Raw genomic sequence first — 6,069 nt, forward strand, 5'->3', positions numbered from 1 at the left:
GAAAATTTTCGTAACCATTATTTTAATTCACGTCTCATATAAAATATAAATATAATGAGTAATGACAACAATATGCTTATGTGACAATATAAATTAGGTCAGCCGATACCACATTAGTAAGGAAAAATAATAAATAAATAAATATTAAAAAATAAATAATAATTCAGGAATCAAATTTATACTTACGTTGTATTTGTTCGGGAGTTTGAGTTTAAAGTTGAGATTTAAATAGTAAAAAAATTTGAATTAAAATAATTGTATCACGTGATATAAATAGATATTAATTTGATTGTTTTGAATGTAAATTAATTTTTAGTATAATATAAAAAAATAGATATTTGATTTGATATTTTTTTAAAATTTTTTTTTAAATAAATAGTAAAATTGGTGTAAAATCCTACAGTATAAAATAACACACCCAATTTATTTATTATTTATTTTAGATGAGACTAAGTCTTATAATATTTGGTTAATGTTTAAGTCTATAGCTTTGTTAACTCCACAACTCCTCTACTATATAATAGTGAAGGATCACGGTTGGAAGCCCAGATCTCTTTTTAAGGAGATTGTCATTGATTTTTTGCATTTGATATTTGATGTAATTATTATATCTAATCTTTTACTCCACAGTCATAATTTTTCTCACCCATATTCATATTTACCCACTCACATTCACATTTACCTACCTATTTATTTTGTACGAATATAAATAGAACTTCTCATTTGTGGTAAGTTTGCATTGTATTTGTTCTTTAATTTGTTTAGATGTATTGTTTTTATTAATGTCTCCTTAAGTTGTTTAGATAGTTTTTTAATTAGTTAAGATAGATATGTTTATCTTATTTGGATAGATATTTGTACAATTCTATTTGTAAGTTTTTTATTTTCTACTTCTAAAAAAATAGTTGCTGAAAACATACGACAATAATATGTGATTTTTTATTATTTAAACGCAGCTCTATCACGGTCAAATTAGTGGAAGGAAAGAAAGAATATGAAAGAACATCAACATGGATCTCAATAGCTCTATCAATTTCGGGTCAGAAGATTAGTCATGATAAATTATATTTTTTTATTGGAGGAAATGTAGCTTTGATGAGAGCGAAGGATTGAAGTTCACTGTGGATGAAGACATAATTTTCAGCGTAATCATTTGTGATAGTAATTTTGTTTTAATTGATGATATGCACAAATTTTTAGTAGAGATCTCATATAAAAAGGCCAAAAATATATTAATTAATTAATTATATTATATAAAATATAATCTTGCATTTTGTTAGAATTATTTTAAACGAAATAGTATAAAGTTTTGGATATTTTTACAATTGTTTAATACAAATTATAGCCTAAAAAATTATCACATTAGTTTGAGAGAAAAATATAATCTCGAATATTGTCAAGGGTATTCGAGACAATATATTGTCTTGGATATTGTCCTGGATTTTTGTGATATAAAACAATTGTTGTAGCAAAATATAGTTTCTTGGACATTGTCATGACTGTTCGAGATAAAATATAGTCTCGACTAAGTTTGCGAGTATTTTCGAGATAATATATTGTCACAATATTTTTTCAATCAATTTAACAAGACAATTTGTCTTGGCTTTCTATGACTTCGCAAATTGTAACAATTAAATGGCCACGGAAAAAGTTTCGAGATAATTGCCGAGAGTATTCAACAAGTTGTCTCGTATTTATATTGATTCTAAGATAATTTTTTTGAGACAATTTTATATATTTCTAGTAGTGAAATGAAAAAATAGATAAATTATTATGGGACGAAAGCACTATATATTAAATAAAATTTATTTTCAAATATCTTTTTATACAAATTTACAAATTTGTTCATGATTATTGATGTATCGTTGAATTAATAATTAAATTGAATCAACGGTTCTAATAAAATAAACACGGTGCTATGGTTTTACGAAATTAGCCCCACCCGCCCGTTACAAGCAATACAAACGAATAAAAAAGTCCCACAATTTTTAAAAGAAGATAAGATTGAGTCCTAATTTATAATAAGGATAAAATCGAAGAGGCAGTACGATGGATTTATACATACACATGTATATATATTTGTGTTGTGGGGCCCACCACTCAGGCAAGAATAATAAAGTAGGACAATAATTGGAGCATTGAACACTGAACCTTAGTTGCCCCACTTTTCTCTTACTATTATTTATATCTTTATATTTATATGTAACGTAACACATCCTTAATTATAGTATATTTCTATTTAAGTATATCATTCCATTAATTGTCCATTCATGGTTTTGTTCTTATATTTATGCATTCGGATCAAAATCTAATTATATTAATATATATATATATATAAACAAAAAATATTTCAAGTATCAGCACATATATGTGCTGTAAATTTATTTATTTCAATGTATGGAAGTGAATAAATCACGCGGTTGCATATTGTTGATGCGATTTTTCAACAATAAAAAATAAAATTCGAAGATAGAAAATTATCTTCGAATTTGATATAATTAGTGCCTAAGATTAGAAATTTCTAAACACTGTAGGATACATAAATAAAATAAAAAATAAAAATAAAACTACTAATTGGAAAATAAAGTGGTGACCCCAAAACAATTCTCTTGAATTTGATGTCGATTGAAGATGATTTGTCAGAACAGACCCGAATCCTAAAATATTCCTTCCAGAAACGGTTTGAACCGCCGTCTGGTCGGTTACAACAACCGCTGTCAACCGCCCACCAGGTTCTCCTCTGTTGACACGTGTGTTAACCGACTCACCAACCGCTCTCACCAATTACAGCGCTTAACTGACTTGTTTAACCGCCCGACTTGCCTGACTTCGCTTCACCCAACCTTATCACATCCGACCTCCGTACCTGACCTGATCACATCTAACCTCAGTTCCCGACCTTATCATGCCCTATCTCCTTGTCCGACCTTACCACGCCCGACCTCTGAGCCCGACCTGATCACGTCCGACCTCACTGCCCGACCTTATCACGCCCGACCTCCGAGCCCGACCTACTCACGTCCGACCTCAGCGCCCGACCTAATCACGTCCGACCTTTGTGCCTGACCTTATCGTGTCCGATCTTAACACCCGACCTGATCACGTCCGACCTCCGTGCCCGACCTAATCACGCCCGACCTTATCACGTCCGACCTCTGTGCCCGACCTTACCGTGTCCGATCTCAACACCCGACCTAATCACATCCGACCTCCGTGCCCGACCTGATCACGCCCGAGCTCAGTGCCCGACCTTATTACACTTGGGCTCCGCATCCGACCTTATCATACCTGAGCTCCGTGTCCGACCTTATTACACCTGGGTTCCGCACCCGACCTTATTGTACCTGAGCTCCGTGTCCAACCTTATTACCCCTGGGTTCCGCACCCGACCTTATCGTACCTGAGCTCCGTGTCCGACCTTATTACCCCTGGGTTCCGCACCCGACCTTATCGTACCTGAGCTCCGTGTCCGACCTTATTACACCTGGGTTCCGCACTCGACCTTATCGTACCTGAGCTCCGTGTCCAACCTTATTACACCCGATCTTTGCCTTCTCCCGAGGAAGCTTTTCCCTTAATAGCGTTTATATTCGGACTTCTTGAAAGCCCATTAAACTCGAATAAACCTTAACCTAATTTGGTAGGCCCATTCTCAAAAACCCTACCCATCGTTTTTTTTGTGCTCAACAACTTGCCTCATCCCGCCTAACTCCTAAACGTCACTCATTGAACTGCGTGGGACGTGACGTTTAGGAGTTTGCAGAACAGTGTGATCATTACACTGCTTCGCGTCAAATCAAGGGGTTTATGTAAAACCTTTCCTTCACCCTCTCAAATTCACGCATTCAGAGTTCTGAAAATTCTTCTCTGTTTCTCCATCCAACTGCCTCCTCTGAAACCTTCTTCCTCTTCGTCTTCTTCACCTCTTCGCAAATGGCTAACCAATACGTCCCTGCTCTTCCTTTCGATGGGGCTGACCCATCAGTGCCTTCAGTGGCTTCGAGGGTTCTTACCCCTACCGTATGCTCTTACTGCACCACCACCGAAGATGTTGATCGTATGAGATCCGTTATCTCTCAGGTTTCTCCAATCATCGTTAACGATGCTGCGTTCAAGCCAGAACGTCTTCTGGACAGTATCAGAACTCACCTCACTTATCCAAAAGACGCCTACCGTAAATGGTACGCGAGGCTTCTCCCTCACTTTGAAGAACAGTGGAAAAAACAAAGCATTGACAAGGCCATACTCCTTTCAACGCAGCCTCTTTATCTTTACGACAAAGCCTTACTAGCGATGGCGGCCTTTTGGCATTCCCAGATGGGTGTATTCTTCCTCCCTGCCGGTCCTATTGGCCCGACCCTGATGGACGTGGCCATCATTGCGCATTTGCCAATTGTAGGCGATGACCCTGTTCTATTTTCTTTTGAGGGTTGAGGGCCTTCACCCAACCATGTTGGTTGGGCCCTGGCCAAGCTCCCTGAGAAAAAAAGAGGCTGGACTAATTTTGTTAACAAATATCAAGGTAAGGAAGGCACCTCTGTTTCTGAACTGGAACACACAACATTCCTTCTCTTCTGGCTCTGCAGGTATACTTTTTTCCTTTTGAAATCTCTTTCGTAATTTCGAAGTTGGATGTTTTGGTTGAATCTCTTTTCTTTTCTTTACAGATACATTATTCTTTCCCCTTCTAAACTTGTCCTCTCTACCCAAGTCGATTTGGCTATTCAATTGGCTTGTGGCCAATTTTTTTCATTGGGAACCCTTTTTTTGGCTAACCTCTTTGAGGGTTTAACCCGAGTGAGCACCCGGCTAACTGATACCAAGAAAGCGGACACTGCAGCTTCGGGACCATTCTGGTTTGTGGAATTGTGGCTCCGTTTGTACTTCCCTACTGCATTCTTTGGCCGACTTCCTATCGCCCGAAACCCCTACAGGTCCATAGGTTATGCCTTAGCCAGATTAACCCCTAATTCCTCTTATCTTTATCCATCCGACCCTGTCATCGCCCAAATCCTTACTGAGGACCGTAGCAATTCCCGCTTCTATGTCTACGAAACTCTTACACAATATTCAACTGATCTTCTTTTACTTCATCCTGACACATCTCATCCCCAAACTCATCCCGATCCTCTTCCTCATCCGACCTATCCTTTCTTTTGGGACTCCGCCATGAAACCCTGATCTCTATTTTCTAGTAAGAGGTCGGACAAGAAAAACCGCAGATGATTTTACACTTACAATTATCAGCCCCAATTTTTGGCCTGACAGTTCGGTTGCTGTCAGGGCATACCGGGACCAGTGGCCCGACCTCACCTTATATCTCAAAGCCCAGAAGGGCTGGTGATTCCCGAGCTTATCCCGACCTATGTTTCCCAACTCGCCGACTATATCATCTCTAATTCGTACTTACCTTTATGCTTAAAACCTTCGGCGACCAAATCATTTCCTGTTTGGTGGTTGGCCACCTGGTCTTTGATTGCTCCCACGATCGACCAATTAGTCAGAAAGCTTGCCCCACCCCTAGTCTTGGTGCTGGGCTCTCCTCGATTAGCCACCGCCCCGAGAAGAAAAAGGCAGGCACCTGCTGTAGGCGGATCCGGAGCAAAGAAGCAGAAGTAGAAGGCCGCCCCTGTAATTGATAGGCAGATCATCGAGGAGTACCTGACATCTCTGCCAGTGGATACCAGCGGGATGCCTAAATACTTGAGGAAACAATTTGGTAAGTCTGTTTCCTTCCATATTTCATTTTCCTTGCAAACTCTTCTAAACTTAAACAACTCTTATTTTAGAAGGTCCTTCGTTGCTGCCGACCTTTGCCCCATCTATCTCTCACCCGACTGAGCATCAACCGACCATATCTCAACCGACTATGGCGCAATCACCTATCAATCTAACTTCTTCTCAGTCAACCGCTGTCCCGACCACACATCAAACAACTACGGTGTCGGCCGAAAACCCACCGACTGCGGTCCCGATCACAAACCAACCAACCGTGGTCCTGACCGCAAACCAACCGACCATGATCCTAACCGCAAACCAACCGACTGCGGTCCCGATCACAACCCATCC

This window comes from Andrographis paniculata, unplaced genomic scaffold (assembly GCF_009805555.1).
Source record: "Andrographis paniculata isolate CXL003 unplaced genomic scaffold, ASM980555v1 Contig69END, whole genome shotgun sequence".
NCBI classification, from domain to species: Eukaryota; Viridiplantae; Streptophyta; class Magnoliopsida; order Lamiales; family Acanthaceae; genus Andrographis; species Andrographis paniculata.